This window comes from Carcharodon carcharias, chromosome 19, assembly GCF_017639515.1.
Source record: "Carcharodon carcharias isolate sCarCar2 chromosome 19, sCarCar2.pri, whole genome shotgun sequence".
Lineage (NCBI taxonomy): Eukaryota > Metazoa > Chordata > Chondrichthyes > Lamniformes > Lamnidae > Carcharodon > Carcharodon carcharias.
Genome location: NC_054485.1, coordinates 68,951,634 through 68,972,230, shown reverse-complemented (window position 1 = coordinate 68,972,230; position 20,597 = coordinate 68,951,634). Strand labels below are relative to the sequence as shown.

Below are 20,597 nucleotides of genomic sequence, written 5' to 3'. Positions count from 1 at the left end.
TCCTGGCTGATTCTCCCCCTCCACAGACCAGAGATGCTAAGGTTAATTGAAGTCCCTCCATTACTACTCCAGGATTGGCTCCTCCCCTGGGTGCTTGTGCTTGTGCTTGTAGATCAGAAGCTGAAGCCTTTCTAACCACTGAGTATCTGATTGCCTTCTTGGTCAGAGTGAGAGTCAGTGAGTGACTTGTATCTGACTCTGCACTGAAAGGATGCTGAGTTTATACAGGAACTTCCAGAGATATTGATGCCTTCTTTTGGTGATGTTTGATGATCTGGTCAAAGGTTAAATTGGCCTTGTTGAAATGATTGGACTGACGGTGACAGAGGTTCGAGACAGACACTGTCTGTGTAGCATCTTCGGCGAATGTACAAGTGACCCGGGTTAGTCCAACACTCCAGGGACAATTTAGACGGAGCTTGACTCTGTACTTAACCCATGCTGTACTTTATCTGTGAGTGTTTGATAGGACAGTGTTAATATGGAGACGTCATTCCATCCCTGAGCCCTGAACTCACAACTTTCTCTAGTTTCTCTCCTATCTCTCCTCATACCCTCTCTGAGCTCATCCTGTCCATGAGACCCACCCCCTGTTCCCTCGATCCTGTTCTCACTAAACTGCTGATCACCCAACTTCCCCTCCTGGTCCCCATGTTAACCGATATTGTTCACGGTTCTCTCTCTTCAGATGTTGTCTCTCTCTCCTTTAAATTTGCTGTTATCACTCCTCTTCTCAAAAAGCCAACTCTTGATCCTTCTGTCCTTGCAAACTATATTCCAATCTCCAACCTCCCTTTCATCTCCAAAGTTGCCTCCCAAATCTGGGAAAGGGACATGGGGTCAGGCGACAGGTGAGAGGGAGAGCGAAGGGTGTGTGACATAGGGCTGTAGCTCTCCTGATCTGCTGTCGAACACATCCGAGGCTACACATCCCACACTGATGTTGTCAGTTTGAAAGCCTCCGAGGATGAAGAATGCTATTCCCACACTAGAAATCTCTGTCAAACGTTTACCGGGGAAATGAGGCAGCAGCTGCAATAAGTGAGGTTTTATTCAGATGGGACAATGACAAGTTTAAATCCCCACCTGATCTGCTGCTCAAAGTTGCCTCCGTTTCACTGGTCAATTTCCCAAACTTCAGGAAACTCATGTTACTCCAGAAATATTTGGATTGGCTGTGAGAGACGACAATCAGAGAGCCCACCCACTCTGCCCATTCTCTCCTCTTCCACAGCTGGTTCACCTCCTGTAGGGACTGAAAACCAAGTGAGGAGATGGTGAGTGAAGGAACAGAATTTATAATAATTACATCACATAATATCCACACTAATGTTCAGGCAGTCTGACTATCCTGTGGGGAATCAGGTGTGGAAATGCCCCTTATGCTGTGTGAGAAGATCCAGCTGAGAGAGCTGTTTACTGGGTGCTTTGTGCTGAACTGTTTGACTGGAGCTGTGTGTTGGATATTGAGTGTGTTTATTGGAAGCATTCCCCTTCTGATTTACAGGCTGTTTTGTTGATGGGTCATTACTGAATATGAGAAGGTGAGGTGTAATTATCTGGGAGATAATCCAGAGTGTCTGAGGATTCTTACTGATTTCCTATTGTTGAGTTCTGTGTGTGTGTGTGTGTGTGTGTGTGTGTGTGGGTGGGTGTTGGTTGCTGGTTATTATCCTGTGGACTGTGAATGGGTTAATCTCCTCTCTCCACTCTCTTCTCTGTCCCTCCCTCCAGTGCCCCTCTGTCCTCTGAAGGAATCCAGTGCAAACAATTCCAGCCATAATGAGAAGTTATAAGGTTTGAAGTGTTTCTTTCCTATATATGAGCTGAAAAAAATTAATTAAAAATGGTTCGAAGTATAGTTCAGCCTGCATGAAGGGACTTGCCTCTCCTTCCAGCAATGAGAGAATCCCGGATCAGACAGACACACACCCCAGCTCACAGAGTAACACTTGTTTGCAAGATGTCATGAAGGCTGGCACAATGCAGTGTTTGATAAGATGATTTTATACTGATCATTCTGAACCACAGTCGACGATAATTATTACAAGCTAGCCCAAACTAAGAATGACATTATCATCTTAAAACCCAGACACATGACTAACGAAACATTGATGTTCCTTCCACCCTGGAATTTAACAGCTGTATAACCTTCCTTAGAAACCACAGAGAGCTGGATCTACTATGAAATTCACACTGATCCAAACCATATTTGGAACATAAAGAGGCTGAACCTGATTACAATGAAGGTACTACCCTGATATGTAAGAAATTTGATATGCAGCCCCGAGAAATATTGAAAGCATACTTTAAATTTTTAGATTGGCTGAACTGGCTTGAGCATCTCTCAAGGTAAAGGTATGACTATCAAGGTGAGGCGATGGTAATCCTCTCCTTAACTGAGACGGAGTCATTTCACTAACTCTATGGTCTTCACTCAGGGGTTAAGGTAACTGTTATTTTAATCATTGACAGATATCCTGCTTCAAATTTTTTACTGTGACATTAAATTCATTTAAAAATTGATTCTCTACTAGAGAGACAATTGTAGTTTCTCTCTTTTTCCGATAACTTTTGAGCATTGTGATTGACTGTTTTTACCTCACTGTGAATTACATGTTCAATTCTTTAATAAACATCAATTTAGTTTATAATTTATATTTTCTCACACAGTCTTTTGTATCACTAACTCATGAACCTGACTCCATACACTCTATGGGGGAGTAAATTACTGAGGAGTTGTTCCAGACCCTAATGGTATCCGGGATTTTATAATCTGTCTGGAACTTGTTAAAGAGGTTATCTAGAGGACAGTAATATTCTCAACAGACCCCATTCCTTTGGGTGAGAGGAATCGTCTGAGAGAACTGCCTGTTTTGGGATTGTCCCAAAAAAGGGCTTGGATTATAATACACAACACTGTGTCCCTCCCTCCTGTGAACCTCTCTCCAGTGCCCCACTCTCTCCTGTGTCCTCTGTCCTGTACCCCACTCTCCTGTACGTGTGCTGATCCCACCACTACACGTCATCTTGTGCCTTGGGTACTGTGGGTCTTCCTCTTCTGACCTACTGTCAAACACATCCGAGGCTACACATCTGACGCAGCCTTGTCAGTTTAATTCTGTTTGTTACCTTCTACTCTTGGTGTTCAGTCTGCATGTAGCCCTCTGTAGTAAGCTCACTTGGTTCAAACCTGGACTGTAAACTATACCCAATGTTATTCCTGACATGTCTGTCTACTGGTTTAATGATAATCCTGGAATGAGGGCTGTGCTGGGCTGTGAGATTGTGGTGGAAAACAATCCTGCTGCTGCTGATCTCACTGCACCTCATGGACACCCAGTTTTGGGATCTATTCTTACTTCCCTAATGATGATTAACATGGTGAAGTACTCATTCATCAGTTGGGAGGGGAGTGGTAGTTTTCCTTGAACTTGTTTGACCTGAAGTCATGGTGAATTATTTTGTATCTGATCCCCCACACAGGGGAATAGCAGACTGACACTCACTGTGGAACAGTCTCTAACTGAGGAGTCAGCCCCTTCAGCAAAGGAGGAGAGGGAGTTGGTGGAAATCATGTTTCCTTTTCCTGTTTTACAGAAGGATTGCACCGTACTACACCAGAGAATACAGAGAGGATAGACACCGCAGATAGATCCTGACCTTCACCCAAGGAACAACTGCACAACTGTGGGAAGACATCCAGTCCCTTCGCAGCATTGCTCAACACAGAGAAGGTTGGACAGTGAAACCATCATCTGGAAATCGGTCAGGTCAGGGGAGCTTTGACATATCATCAGATCTGAAACTGGTCAGTGGTGTGGAACCTTCCATCAGAATCAACCTTTCCAAAGGTTCGGCTGTGGGCGATCGGTCAGGGTGAGGCTGGGAAGAAGTGTAAGTGGCTCCAAGTGTGGCGAGAGCTTCAATCATTCATCGAGTCTCATGAACCACTGACTCATTCCTATAGGTGAGAGGCTGTTCAAGTGTGAGGGGGGGCTGCACAGGCTCAGAAGATCACCTAACACACAAGGTGCACCTGTGAACCAATGTTAACACAAAGACAGCAACATGGGAGAGAAACCCTTCAAGTGTGATGTGTGTGATAAAACTTTTGTGAATTCTGTGAGGCTTCTGAGACATCAGAGAATTCACACATGGAGAAACCCTACAAGTGTGAGCTTTGTGAGATGGCTTTCACCCACTCCTCTCATCTCCTGATACATCAGAGGATTCACACAGGGGAGAAGCCATTCACACACAAGGTGTGTGACAAATCATTCTCACAGTTATCGAGCCTCTGCACACACCAATGCATTCACACAGGGGAGAAACCATTCACATGCGAGTTGTGTGACAAAACATTCTCACAGTCAACAAACCTCCAGGCACACCAACGCATTCACACAGGGGAGAAGCAATTCAAGTATAGTGTGTGTGATAAATCATTCTTGCAGTCATCGAAACTCCTTCTCCATCTGAGGACTCACACAGGGGAGAAACCATTCACCCATGAGGTGTACAACAAATCATTCTCAGGCTCATCGAGTCCCTACACACATCAACACATTCACACAGGGGAGAAACCATTTGTGTGCGGGGTCTGTGACAAATCATTCTCGAGGTCATCAAATCTCCTGCTACATCAGCGGGTCCACAGAGTGGAATAACATTTAAAGTATGGCGTTTGGAAAAAAAATTTTTGACATCTTCGACCCTCCTGGAACACCAGAGAATTTAAACCTGAATGCTGTTCAGGTGTGATGTTTGTGATAAGACTTTCACCCACTCCTCTGATCTCCTGAATCACCAGCAGATTCACACTGAGAGAAAACATTCAGGTGTGAGGTATGTGACAAGACTTTCACACAGTCAGTGTATCTCCTGGTCCATCAACACATACCCTATGGGTGTGAGTTCTGTAATAAAACATAGGAGCATATGAATTAGGAACAGCAGTAGGCCATTTGGCCCCTCAAACCTGTTTGGCCATGTAATAAGATCTTGGCTAATCAGATTGTGGCCTCAACTCCACATTCCGCTTAAGCCTTAATAACCTTTGTCTCCCTTGTTAGTCAAGGAACCATCTACTTCTGCCTTAAAAATATTAATTGATCCTGCTTCCACCACTCCCACTCTCTGGAGATGAGAATTCCAAATATTCACGATCTTCAGAGAAAAAAATTCTCCCACCTCCATCTTAAACGGGAGAGCCCTTATTTTTAAACTGTGTCCCCGAGTTCTAGTCTCTCCCACAAGGGGAAACATCCTTTCAGCATCTACCCTGTCAAGTCCCATCAGGGTCTTATAGATTTCTATAAGATCACCACTCATTCTTCTGAACTTGAATGGATACTGACCCAGGCTGTCCAACCTTTTCTCATAGGATAAACCCTCCCCCGTCCCAGATATCAGTCAAGTGAACCTTCTCTGAACTGTTTCTGATGCATTTATACCCTTACTTAAATAAGGAGACCAAAACTGTACACAGTACTCGAGATGTGACCTCACCAATGCTCTGTACAACCATAGCAAAACATGCCTACTTATATATTCCATTTCCCTTTGCAATAAACAACAACATTCCATTTACCTTCCTAATCACTTGCTATACCCGCATACTAACTTTTCCTGATTCATGTACCCAGATCCCTCCACACCTTAGAGTTCTGTAATCTCTCTCTATTTAAATAATATGGTGCTTTTCTATTCTTCCTGCCAAAGTGGACAGAGCGATTTCCCTCTGACAGATGTTAATTTAACCAGCCTGTAGTTTCATGCTTTCTGTCTTCTTTCTTTCTTGAATAAAGAAGTCACATTCATGATTTTCCAATCTGATGGATCTTAAAGATTACCTGAGTGATTCTGATGGATTATCTCCAATGACTCCTAATTAACTCCAATAATTCCCACATTATACTACTTCTGCCTAATTTTTGCCCACTCACTTCACCTATCTATGTCCCTTTGCAAACTCCTTATGTCCTCTCCACACCTTACTTTCCTACCTATCTTTGTGTCATCAGAAAAATTGGCAACCATACATTCAGTCCCTTCATCCATGTCATTGATATAAATTGCAAATCGTAGAGGCCCTGGCACTGATCCCTGTAGCACTCCACTTGTTAGATCTTGCCAACCCGAAAAAGACCCACTTATCCCTACTCTCTGCTTCCTGTTAGCTAACCAATCCTCTACCCATGCTATTATGTAATCCTATACAACATGAGCTCTTATTTTGCTTAGTAACCTTTGATGTGGTGCCTTGTCAAATGCCTTCTGGAAAACTAAGTACAGCACATCCACAGGTTCCCCTTTATCCACATTGCTGGTATTTCCTCAAAGAGCTCCAATAAATTAGTGAAACATTATTTCCCTTTCACAAAACGATGTTGACTCTGCTTGATTACATTGAGATTTTCTAAGTGCCCAGCTGTAACCTTCTTAACAATAGATTCCAGCAATTTCCCTCTGACAGATGTTAATTTAACTAGCCTGTAGTTTCATGCTTTCTGTCTTCTTTCTTTCTTGAATAAATGAGTCACATTCATGATTTTCCAATCTGATGGACCCTAAAGATTACCCGAGTGACTCCGATGGATTATCTCCAATGACTCCTATTGATTCTCCCCAGTAACTCCTCTCTATTACCCCCAGTGACTCCTAAATATTATCCCAATGACATTAATAGATTATCCCCAGTAACTTCTATGGATTACCCCCAAGTGACTCATATAGATTACCTCCAGCAACTCATATAGATTTCCCCCAGTGACTCCTATAGATTTCCCCCATGACTCCTATAGATCACCCCCAGTGATTCCTATAGATTACCTCCAGTGACTCGGATAGATAACCCTCCAATGATTCTTACAGATCAGCCCCACTGATTCCTATAGATTACCCCAGCAGGCGACAATAAATTAAACCTTGTGTCCTCCTATCATTCCCACCAGCGCCGCCACTGTCGATTATTTTACAAGCATTTCACCTTCCCCCCTTCACACCAATTGTTTCTTTTCAATTCCAATCCCTGGAATCCCTGATTATCCAATCAGAGCCTTCAGTTCGAATCAGGGTGACAAATGGCCAATCATTCATGGTGGCGAAATGCCAACCAATGAGGGCAATGAAAGGCCAACCAATCAGGGTGGTGAGGAGCTGTCCAATCAGTCCGCTGCAAAGTTGTCCAATGTCAAGTTTGAGTCATAGTTTGAGAAAGTTCCAAGGGTCCAGGAGTGGGGATGTGCCTAGACTCTGGGTGCTGTTAGTTATTGCTAGTTAATGGCTAGTTATTAGTTAGTTATTATTTGTTTTTGTTAGTTACTGGTTAGTTAATGAGTACTTAATTGTTAGTTAATGTTAGTTACTCGTTAGTTAATGATCAGTTAATGAGTCATTGTTAGTGGGTGTGAGGGACTCCCGCTGTTCAATCATTCCCTCTCTCTGACTCGGTTCCCTGAAGTCGCTCAGTTTCAGCCGAGTGATCCCCAGTTCAGCTCCTTCCTTCATCCCCCGAGAGTGAAACTCCCAGGGCTGTTTCTCTCTGAAAAATTCAGGCTGAAAAAGCGGTGAAAATTGTATTAGTGAATTTGGAGAGAACGATCTCCTCTGCCCTGCGATCCTTCAGCAACACCAGCTCCATTGATGAGGCAGTTTTGAATGTTTAACTAAAGGAAGTCTGTACAGCTTTACTTCAAGCAGATATCAATATTAAACTGGGGAAACAGCTTCGACAAGATGTCAAAGCAGCTACAGACTTGGAAGGGATGGCTCCTGGATTCAACAAAAAGCGAATGATCCAAGATGCTGCATTTGAGGAACATGTCAAGTTGGGAGATCCAGGAGTTGCAGCGTGGACCCCGACTAAAGGAAATCAAAATGTCACCATATTTGTTGGTTTTCAAGTTAGTGGGAAAATGAAAACATGTACAAAACTAGTGTACTGCTTCCAAAGGAAAGGCTGGAAGACTTGTTTAATCTGCACAAACACATTCAGAGAAGGAGTATATGACCAAAATGAAGCAGAATGCAACTAAAGCAAGAATTCCTTTCTATGGAAGTGACACAGAAATGGATCTGGTGACCATCGCTGCAGAAGGTGTGGAGAAATTTAAAAAAGGAAAACTTTGAGATAATAATTATTGTGGTCAACACAAATAAGAAGACTCTTTATTTGAAGAAATGATACAAGTTTGAAATGCCGGACACCCAGACAATATTGCTTATGTCATGGATGTATGAACTGGTCAGGCCTGTGAAACACAAGTGAAAGCATTCAAAGATAAAGTGGCTGGAGCATCAGCCGTTGTAATGAAACTCGATGCTCGTAAGAGGGGGAGGTGCTCTCAGTGCTGTGCCTGCCACGAAAAGTCCGATCATTTTTATTGGTACTGGAGATCACACCAATGATTTAGAACCATTCAAATCACAGCCCTTCATTCACTACTTGGTATGGGCAATATTGAAGGTTTAATAAACCAGGCGAAGGAGCTGAGATCGGATGACAATGAAGGTTTTATAGACAAACTTAAACATGGTCTATTCACACTCTGAGATATGTATGAAATGCTTCAGAACATGATGAAGATGGGGTCTATCAGTCTCGTAATGAGTCTGATCCCTGTCTCTGGAACTGATTTCATGAGTAAAAACAATGAAGAAGAACCAATAGCAAAGCTCCTGACCATAATGGACAGTATGAATGACCAAGAACTGGAAAATAAAGATGGGGCTAAGCTCTTCAGTAAACAGCCAGGAAGGATCCAAGGAGTGGCTTGAGGAGCTGGTATTACAACCAGAGTCATCCAGGATTTTCTGACAGGATTTGCTCAAATGGTGAAAAAAATGTGAGGAATCAAATGGCTTTCCAAAGGTGGTGACAGGTCCAATAATGTCAACCCATCTCAGATGGCCAAACTCCACCTGCAGATGGTTAAAATGATGGATCAGTATATTTGTATGACCATAAGCTCTTGTCCTCATCCTATGATCCCCACCCTCTTCTCAGTTTAGACGTTGTTTCATTCCTGATGTTAAACGTGAAGACATTCCCTATATTTCCCAATTTCTAAACCAACCCAATAGTGTGGGATTTTAAACATCTTTTCTTGTTCAGGGTTCAGATTTCATGGACATATTTAGAATTTGAGAAATATTTCCTTTTGAAGTGCTTTTGATGGAACTATTAATAAATCATATTGTCCTCCTTATTTTCAATGTTTTCATTTCAAAATCTCAGTTCTCCTCTCCATTCCTGTGGTTGCTGAAACTTGTTGTGACACAGCAATTGGTAAAGGCTGAGTTGTTTAAATCCCAGAGAGAAACTTGAACAACTGTCATAACCTATATTTTCAATTGGTATGTTTAAAATGCAGCTCTGAATTCAGGAATAAAACCAGTAAGCCTCAAGAGTTTTTTAATATAAGACTAAATTAAACATTTATTAATTTACAACAAATTAATCACATACACATGTTTACAAATTACCACCATAATAACAACTTTTAAGTAAAAAAAAACTTTTAAACAAATCCCCAACTGAATCACTCCCAGGTAAATCTTCACCAAGGCAACAATAAGACTTTAAACAGACACCAGGCAAAGCACACTTGACTTTACAAATTCAAAATGAGGTTCCTTTCAATTTGGTTCCTTTACACAGTTGTAGGCTTACAGGCTGGTTAGATTTTAGATGTCTCTGACCCACACACACAAACTTCTTTTGGTTTATACCTGGCTTCCCCTTTGAATGTAAATTTTCCATTGTATCACTAGGTTTTTTTTTAACTTTACCTCTCCTAACGATAATCCTTTCAATCGACCAATTCTATTAGTAATATAAACACATTGCTTGGTGTCTCACAGCAAGGTGCAAGATTCCACTCTTTGTTTTGAGTGGTTTATTCAACAAATGCAAATTGCACTTTACATTTTACTTCTTATGTTTAAATAATTAACATCTCAAACTGCTATACATCAAAGCACCCAGACTAGCTGGCTTCAATCCAATTGAAACACACACACACACCCACAGACACAGACCTTACTACAATTCCAATTTAAAAATAATTTCCAGTAACATTATAGACAAACCTCGGGAATCAGTGCTGAGGTTCAGACATCTAATCTCTGCCAGGGTCAGATGTTGTCCAGAAGCTGCATATGTCAACAATGAGCTGACATGAAAGCCTGAGCCTCATCAGAAATCCTTCCTTTGACAGATTCAGAAGGTCACCCCGCCCGCCATCTCTGATTGGCTGACAAACGCAGATGCAGGATGCTGGTGCCGTGGCTGAGTTAAAGAGCCAATAGTAAAATCCCCATGTGCATCAAATGGGTTCCCGACCTCTTACCGTCCTCCCCAATGTGTACAGGTCCATTAGGATAAGGTCCCACCTATTGCTTCCCACTGATACCTGAACCACGATGTTGAGATTCCTGGTGTCACATTTAGTCGGAGTGCAGAACACAACACTTGGGACAATCAGCTGCTCTGTAATCCGCCCTGACCAGGGGATGATCCACACTGAGGTCGTCCAGATATATAGAATATTGCAGCAAGAGGTGGTTCTAGTTAATACTTTACTGGCCTCACAAACTGTGCTTCCCAGACACCCCCTGGTGTTGAATGCTGTCTGTCTGACCTCAGGGTCGCACTGGAGAATGCCAAATCATTTGAAGAGTAAAGACAACCGTCCTTTAATTCGGGAATGTTTATTTTCCCACGGTCCAACTGTTCCTCAGGGTGAGGAGGGCTGGTCCTGCTCGACCAATCAGATCAACAGACAGATCCAAACGTGAGGCTGATTTTGGTTAATTTTAGTTTGATTGGTCCGGGTGTTTTGAGAAACAGGAGAGGAAAGAATGTTCAATATGAACTAGAATTGTCTGTTCTGAATTTCTATCCTGTACTTACAGTGATGACTTTTGTAAACTCCTTTTACAGATAATTCGAAGGGAAGGATGTGCAGACAGGAAACTCAAACCAAATCTCACATCAAGATCTGACAGAGTCTGTCGATTCATCAGGACCTGAATTTAATTTCCTTTGAATGTGGAAGGAGAAAGCTTTGTCTGTTCTGTCTATTGGAAAAGATCTCACCCATCAGTGTGACTGGAAAAGCACCAAGACACACACACCCTGAGTGAAAGTGTTCCAGTGCACTGACTGTGGATAGAGCTTTAACCAGTTACACTGCCTGGAAAAATATCACACCATTCACAGCGGGGTGAAAATATATGTGTGTTGTGTATGTGAGCGAGACTTCAACTGATTGTGCAACCTGGAGAGTGACAAGGACACTCAAATCAGGAAGAAACCATGGAAATGTGGGGACTGTGGGAAGGGATTCAGTAACCCATATGAATTGGAAATTCATTGGTGTATTCACATTGGGGAGAGACTGTTCACATGCTCTGTGTGTGAGAAGGGATTCAGTCAGACATCATAGCTTCTGAAACACAAGTGAGATCACAATGGACAGAGACCGTTCAACTGATCGGAGTTTGGGAAGGGATTCACACAGTTATGGAATCTGGTAGTACATCGGCAATTTAACAAGTGACTACAAAGGTTGGATTCTGCTGTTATTGCTGCTGTTCATCATGTTGAAGACTGAACCATGCTTATTCTGATATTTGGTGTTTGTTTCTGCTGATATTAATGCATGTTGACACTGGTTGGAGAGTGCTTGACGGGACAGTGTAGTCTCTAAACCATGTGTGGAGGGTGATTGAGGGGACAGTGCAGAGGGAAGTTTATTCAGTATCTAACCCGTGTTGACCCTGGTTGGAGGGTGATGGATGGGACGGTGTAGAGGGAATTTTATTCAGTCTCTAACCCATGTTGACCTAGTTGGAGTGTGTTTAATGGGACAGTGTAGAGGGAAGATTATTCAGTCTCTAACCCGTGTTGACCCTGGCTGGAGGGTGTTTGATGGGACAGTGTAGAGGGAAGATTATTCAGTCTCTAACCCGTGTTGACCCTGCTTGGAGGGTGTTTGATGGGACAGTGTAGAGAGAAGTTTACTGAGTCTCTAACCCATGGTGACCATGTGTGGAGGGTGTTGGATGGGACAGTGTAGAGGGAAGTTTATTCAGTCTCTAACCCGTGTTAAACCTGGTTGGAGGATGTTCATGGGGCAGTGTAGAGGGAAGTTTATTGAGTCTGTAATCCATGGTGACCGTGTGTGATTGGTGTTGGATGGGACAGTGTAGAGGGATGTTTATTGAGTCTGTAACCCATGGTGACCATGTGTGGACGGTGTTGGATGGGACAGTGTAGAGGGAAGTTTATTGAGTCTCTAAACCATGGTGACCATGTGTGGAGGGTGTTTGATGGGACAGTGTAGAGGGAAGTTTATTGAGTCTGTAACCCATGGTGACCATGTGTGGACGGTGTTGGATGGGACAGTGTAGAGGGAAGTTTATTGAGTCTCTAAACCATGGTGACCATGTGTGGAGGGTGTTTGATGGGACAGTGTAGAGGGAAGTTTATTCAGTCTCTAACCCATGTTGACCCTGGTTGGAGGGTGTTTGATGGGACAGTGTAGAGGGAAGTTTATTCAGTCTCTATCCTGTGTTGACCCTGGTTGGTGTTTGACGGGACAGTGTAGAGGGAAGTTTATTCAGTATCTAACCCGTGTTGACCCTGGTTGGAGGGTGTTTGATGGGACAGTGTGGAGGGAGGTTTATTCAGTATCTAACCCGTGTTGACCCTGGTTGGAGGGTGTTGGATGGGACGGTGTAGAGGGAATTTTATTCAGTCTGTAACCCATGTTGACCTAGTTGGAGTGTGTTTAATGGGACAGTGTAGAGGAAAGATTATTCAGTCTCTAACCCGTGTTGATCCTGGTTGGAGGGTGTTTGACGGGACAGTGTAGAGGGAAGTTTATTGAGTCTGTAATCCATGGTGACCATGTGTGGACGGTGTTGGATGGGACAGTGTAGAGGGAAGCTTATTCAGTCTCTATCCTGTGTGGACCCTGGTTGGAGGGTGTTTGATGGGACAGTGTGGAGGGAAGTTTATTCAGTCTCTAACCCGTGTTGACCCTGGTTGGAGGGTGTTTGATGGGACAGTGTAGAGGGAAGTTTATTCAGTCTCTAACCCGTGTTGCCCCTGGATGGAGGCTGTTTGATGGGACAATGTAGAGGGACGTTTATTCAGTCTCTAACCCGTGTTGACCCTGGTTGGATGGTGTTTGATGGGACAGTGTTGAGGGAAGTTTATTCAATCTCTAACTCGTGTTGACCCTGGTTGGAGGCTGTTTGATGGGACAGTGTAGAGGGAAGTTTATTCAGCCCCTAACCCGTGTTGACCCTGGTTGGAGGGTGTTTGATGCTGACACCAGCTGCTCACTGGTAAAATGTTCAATTCCCCGACACTGACATCCATCACCTCAATGAATTGCGCACTTAACCCAGAAATGATCGGATAAACCCACCAGCTTCTCCCTCAGACACGGATCCGGAGGGACAGTGAGGGCCTTGAACATTTTTGTCCAGTGTGTTCGATATTTGAACCTTGGGCCTGATCAGAGACATTTTATCTCCTCCACTTCTCCATTTTCTGAAGAGAGTGAAGAGCAGCTGGGAGGCTGCAGAGAGATCACAGTTCCATGTGTTCCCTCTCCCATTCCCACTCCCTGCCCACAGCTCAGTGTTTCATTAGTGTGGGGACCTCCGACAGGCTGGGAGTGTTACTGGGACTGAGTAAAGAGCTGCTTTACACAGGAGGCTGAACATCTCCTCCTGCACTTACACACCAGCTAATTGCTGATTCAGACAGGGGGAGAACTGAATGCTGGACTGTTTGAACCTGATCCATCCACCCTCACTTCCTGTATCTGACATACAGCGTCAGCACTGTCCCAATTCTCAGCCTTTTAAAAATCTCTCCTGCCATTGATGAGAGAATTATTTCTTGCCCTTCCTTTCACTGTCTCAGACACGGCTCCAATATCCATGGAGGCTCTTCCATCATCTCGCTCCTGCAATCAGGGAATTTTACAGGAAAGCAGGAGGCCATTCAGCCCATCACACCTGTACTGGACCCCTGAAAGATGAAAGATGCAGGCCCGAAACACCAGATCCTCTCTGTTCTCCTCATTGATACTGAAGGACCTGCTGTGTATTCCCAGCATTCCCGTTCTCCTAGAATCACAGAATTAGTGTAAGACGTATCTTTATTGTGTTGACTATGTAAAGTGAAATTTCCCTTTTTATTTGAAGTCCCATTTTCCTGTGAATTCACATGTAATTTGCACTGGTTGTGATTCCTGTTAAAGTAACAGTTACAGAAAGTGGAATCTTGTGACATGGTCACAGGGAGTGGAAAACCAGAGAATCACAGGATGGTTACAGGATAGAATGAGACCATCCAGCCTGTCCTGTCCTTGTCAGCTCCCTGTTTCAGCAATAGAACAAGTAAAGGAGCAGAATATGGAGGAGATTGATGAACAACTGCCGTCCGAAAAGAAAAAACAACTGAAAAGGAGACAAAAGCCAAAATCTGGAAAGACAAGGGAAACAAAATGGAGCCAGGATTTATTATGTGAATTTGCTGAAATATGTTGACTGAAGAAGTCTGTAGAGAGTTTAATTGGAAGATGAGGTGCTGTTCCTCTAGTGTATGTTGAGCTTCATTGGAAACACTGCAGGAGACTGAGGATCGGGAGGTCAAAGTAAGAGCCAGGTCACCAGTCATTTCAATTTTCCACTTTGGCTCTGTGGATTAATGTTCCTGTTAAGTTAACGGATGGTTTTGGGGATTGATTCTGCCCTAAGAAACTGTCTCTTCAACATCTACTGTCTTAAATAAAATGTGACAATGAAACTTGCTATTCAGCAATTGATTTTTGTCCTGTCTGACTTTCCTGAGCCTTAATTCCCTCTGAACTGGATTTGCTGAACCACATGAAAAGACTCACTCTCTGCTCAGTGCAACTCCCAGAATACAAATAAAATCTGCTCAAACCAGAATGAAACTGTGGGGCTCCCAGCTCTGTCAAATTGCCTGTTCTTTCAGACAAGGTGACAACTGAACACATTTACCAGCTCTGTAAACCCATAGGGGTCACCTGAATTGGGAGAAATTCAAAATCCTCTGACAAGGGCAAACCCTTATTGAAAACTTGTCTTCCTTTTCTCCACGGGTGTTGTGTTGACAAATCCCCTGCATCCTGTCCTCTGGTTCTCAAACACACTCCCGATATAAATCAATCCTGCCTCTGCAACACAATAGTTTAAATAATGGAACCTGCTACTTGGACGACAAGTGACAATAAGAAATGGCTCATCCAGCACCTCATACACATTCATTCACAGAATGTCCCAAATTGAGAATCATACCCCGAGACCAATGAGCCACTGGTCAAACAGCTTTTCAGCCAATATATACTTTCATTGCCAACCAAAGCCGATCAGCCATCCTTTCCGACTGTGATAATAAAAACAGAAAATGCTGGAAATATTCAGCAGGTCAGGCAGCATCTGTGGAGAGAGAAACATAGTTCATGTTTCGATTATCTTTCATTAGGACTGGGAAAAGTTGGAAATGTAATCAGTTTGAAGTAAGTGAAAGTGGGGAGTGTGGTAAAATAACAAAATGTAAGGACTGTGATAGGGTGGAAATCAGGAGAGATTAAATCACAAAAGAGTTTGTGCTACATGGTCACAGGGAGTGGTAAACATGGAATCACAGCATGGTTACAGCACAGAATGAGGCCAGTCGGCCCATCGTGTTTGTGCCAGCTCTCTGTAAGAGCGATGGAACAAGTAAAATGAATCCTGTGCTTTTGCACTTCTGGGGTCTGTATCCCTCTATTCCCAACCTATTCATGTATTTGTCAAGCTGCCTCTTAAACACCACTATCGTACCTGCTTCCACCAGCTCCTCTGGAAGCGAATTATAAACACTCACTACCCTCTGTGTAAAAAACTTGCCCTGCATAGCTCCTCTAAAGTTTTCTTCTCTCACCTTAAATCTATGTCCCCTTGTAATTGACTCTTCCACCCTGGGAAAAAGCTTCTGACTATCTACTCTGTCCATCCCACTCATAATTTTGTAAACTTCTACCAAGTCGCCCCTCAATCTCTGTCGCTCTAGTGAGAACAATCCAAGTTTCTCCAACCTCTCTTCATAGCTAATAACCTCCAGACCAGGCAGCATCCTGGTAAACCTCCTCTGCACCCTCTCCAATGCCTCAATATTCTTCTGGTAATGTGGGGACCAGTATTGCACGCAATATTCCAAGTGTGGCCTAATCAAGGCTCTACACAGCTGCAGCATGACTTGCCAGCTTTTATACTCAATACCCCTGCCAATGAAGGCAAGCATGCCATATGCCTTCCTGACTACCTTATCCACCTGCGTTGCCACTTTCAGTGACCTGTGGACCTGTACACCCAGATCCCTCTGCCCGTCGATGCACTTAAGGGTTCTGCCATTTACTGTATAATTCCTACCTGTATTAGATCTTCCAAAATGCATTACCTCGCTTTTGTCCAGATTAAACTCCATCTGCCATTTCTCCGCTCAAGTCTCCAACCGATCTATATCCCGTTGTATCCTTTGACAATCCTCTTCATGATCTGCAACTCCTCCAACCCTAGTGTCGTCTACAAACTTACTAATTAGCCCAGTTACATTTTCCGCCAAATCATTTATGTATACCACAAACAGCAAAGGTCCCAGCACTGATCCCTGCGGAACTCCACTAGTCACAGCTCTCCATTCAGAAAAGCACCTTTCCACTGCTACCCTCATCTTCTATGACCAAGCTAATTCTGTATCCATCTTGACAGCTCACCTCTGATCCCGAGCGACTTTACCTTCTGTACTAGTCTGCCATGAGGGACCTTGTCAAAGGCCTTACTGAAATCCGTGAAGATAACATCCATTGCCCTTCCATCGTCAATCATCTTTGTCACTTCCTCGAAAAACTCAATCAAGTTAGTGAGACACGACCTCCCCTTCACAAAACCATGCTGCCTCTTACTAATACACACATTTGCTTCCAAATGGTAGTAAATCCTGTCACGAAGAATCTTCTCCAATAATTTCCCTACCACTGACATAAGGCTCACTGGCCTGTAGTTTCCTGGATTATCTCTGCTACCCTTCTTAAACAATGGAACAACATTGGCCATTCTCCAGTCCTCTGGTACCTCAACTGTAGCCAGTGAGGATACAAAGATTTCTGTCAATGCCCCAGCAATCTCCTCCCTTGCCTCTCTCAGTACTCCGGGGTAGATCCCATCTAGCCCTGGGGACTTATCCACCTTAATACTCTTCAAGATGCCTAACACCTCCTCTTTTTTAATCTCAACATGATCCAGGCTATCTACACACTCTTCCCTAGACAAATCGACCACTAAGTCTTTCTCTTTGGTGAATACTGATGAGAAGTATTCATTTAGTATCTCTCCCATTTCTTCTGGCTCCACACACAGATCCCCACCTCTGTCCCTGAGTGGGACTACCCTTTCCCTGGCTACCCTTTTGCTTTTTACATATGTATAAAAGGCCTTGGGATTTTCCTTAATCCTGGTTGCAAATGACTTTTCATGACCCCTTTTAGTTCTCCTGACTCCTTGATTAAGTTTCTTCCTACTTTTTTTATATTCTCCATGGGCTTCATCTGTTCCCAGCCTTTTAGCCCTTACGAATGCTTCCCTTTTCTTTTTGACTAATCTCACAATATCCTTTGTTATCCAAGGTTCCTGAAACTTGCCATACTTATCCTTCATCCTAGCAGGAACATGCCGGTCCTGAGTTCTTATCAACTGATGTTTGAAAGCCCTCCACATGTCAATTGTTGGATTTGCCCTCAAACATCCACCTCCAGTCTAGATTCCTCAATTCCTGTCTAATATTGTTATAATTAGCCTTCCCCCAATTAAGCACCTTAACCCGAGGACTCCTATTATCCTTATCCACCTTATCCCTTGATAACTTCTAGTGTGGGAATGGCATTCTTCATCCTCGGAGGCTTTCAAACTGACATCAGTGTGGGATGTGTAGCCTCAGATGTGTTTGACAGCAGATCAGAAGAGGAAGACCCACAGCATCCAAGCTAGCAATGACTTTCAGTGGTGGGATCAGCATAGGTACAGGAGAGAGGGAGCAAAGGAGAGAGGGAATCAAGAAGAAGGGACACAGGAGGGAGAAGATGACAGCAGGGCCAGGGGCCCAGGAGTCATAGGGGCATGGGAGGGAGAGATACAGCAGAGAGGGGCAAAGGAGAGATGGGCACACAAAAAAGGGATACCTGGGAGTGAAAGAAAAGACTGTCTAAATGTTTGGAGAGTGTCTCCCAGAGAGACACGGGTGTCAATAAACAACACCTCCTCCTCAGCGTGTGGTGCACGAAATGGTGGCATCAGCCAATGAAGGAAGGGATGGACCTTGTCCCCAATCAGCTGACCATCAGGTCACTCCCCTTCCCTGAATATGGGTCTGATGTCCGAGTTCCTGACAATGAAAGCATTGTGGGATAATCCAGTGTGAGTGATGTTCACATGGAGTATTCTCAGACGGAATTGCTTTCTGTTCAGGTAGCTCTGTGAGTCTCCTCGGGTGACCTTCAATGCCATCTGAGTGGTATCGATCACTCCCAGTACCTTGGGGAAGCAGCCATTCCATAAAACTCCAGTGTTAAATGTGTGGCTCAAAGATTGGTGTGGGAGGAATGGGTTTCAGTTCATGGGGCACTGGTATCAGTACTGGAATAGAAGGGAGCTGTTCCAGTGGGATGGGCTTCACTTGAACCGTGCTGGGACCAGTGTCCTGGTGAATCGAATAACTAGGACTGTAGAGAGGGCTTTAAACTAAATAGAGGCGGGATGGTTCTGGAGAGGGGATAAGTAGGCTTACAAAGCAAAAGGATATGGCAGCCTTGCAGGGCAGCTACTTCGGTAATGATACCCAGAGTGTGACAGGAAGGGACAATGTGCGCAAACATAAAATAAAGCAGCAAATAGGGTCAAAGGAGAAAAAAATGGCAAAAAGGCACAATTAATGGCTCTTAAATCCACGTAGTATTTGGAACAAAATAAATGAATTAACAGCACAAATAGAGATTAATGGGTATGATCTTATAGCCATTACGGAGACATGGTTACAAGGAGATCAAAGCTGGGAGCTAAATATTCAGGGGTATGTGACTTTTCGAAAGGACAGGCAGGAAGGAAAGGGTGGTGAGGTAGCTTTGTTAGTACGAGATGGAATAAGTACGAAAGCAAGAAGTGATCTTGGCTTGGAAGATGTGGAATCCATATGGCTGGAGGTAAGAAATAACAAGGGGAAGAAGACACTGGTGGGAACAGTCTATAGGCCCCCGAACAGTAGCTATGCTATTGGATAGAGAATAAATCAGGAAATAATGAGGGCATGTAAAGAAGGCAGCATATTAATAATGGGTGACTTTAATTTCTAAGTGGATTGGGAAAATCAAATTGGCAGAGATAGCCATGAGCAATAATTCGTAGAATGTATTCGGGACAGTTTCTTAGAACAATTGTGGATCCAACCAGAGATTAGGCTATTTTGGATCTGGTAATGTGTAATGAAGCAGGTTTAATAAACGGTCTCAGAGTAAAAGATCCCCTAGGAAACAGTGACCAGAACATGGTAGAATTTAGCATTCAGTTTGAGAGTGAGAAACTTAGTTCAGAAACATCTGTGCTAAACTTAAATAAGGGTAATTACAAAGGAATGAGGGCAGAATTGGCTGGAGTGGACTGGGAAAGTAGTTTAGCAGAAAAGACGGTTGATGAACAATGACAGACATTTAAGAAAATAGTTCATGACTCACAACAAACATACATCCCAGTGGGGAAGAAGGATTGTAGGAAGGGGATAAACCAGCCATGGTTGACCAAGCAAGTTAAGGATAATATCAAAATGAATGGAAAAACATACAATGTGGCAAAGATTAGTGGCAAGCCAGAGGATTGGGAAAGCTTTAAAAAAACAGAAGAGATGACGAGAAAAATAATAAAGAGGGAGAAAATAAACTTTGAGGGTAAACTAGCAAGTAATATAAAAACAGACAGTAAAAGTTTCTTTGAATATATAAAAAGAGAGAGGCCATAGTCAATATAGGCCCCTTAGAGAATAGGGCTGGGGAAATAATAATGGCGAACCAGGAAATGGCGGAGGAGTTGAATAAATACTTTGCATCAGTCTTCACGGTAGAAGACACTAATAGCATTCCAAAAATACTAAATAGTCAAAGGGCACAAGTGGAGAAGGAAATAAATACAATAATTATCACTAGAGATAAAGTACGAAGGAAACTAATGGGTAAAGGCCGATAAGTCACCTGGACCTGATGGAATGCATCCTAGGGTATTAAAGCAGCAGAGATAGTGGATGCACTGGTGGTAATCTTTCAAGAATCTTTAGATTCTGGAAAAGTCCCAGAGGATTGGAAAACTGCCAATGTAACACCTTTATTCAAAAAGGGAAGGAGACAAAAACAGGTAACTATAGGCCAGTTAGTTTAACATCTGTCATTGGGAAAATGTTGGAGTCTATTATAAAGGATGTAATAGCAGAGCATTTAGAAATGCATAATATAATCAAGCAGAGT

General features: G+C 43.3%; 1 pseudogene; it reads left to right on the top strand.

Annotated features, from left to right (window-relative positions):
* Nucleotides 1-7,110: 7,110 nt before the first annotated feature.
* On the top strand, nt 7,111-9,174 carry LOC121291217 (annotated as a pseudogene).
* Nucleotides 9,175-20,597: the final 11,423 nt, after the last annotated feature.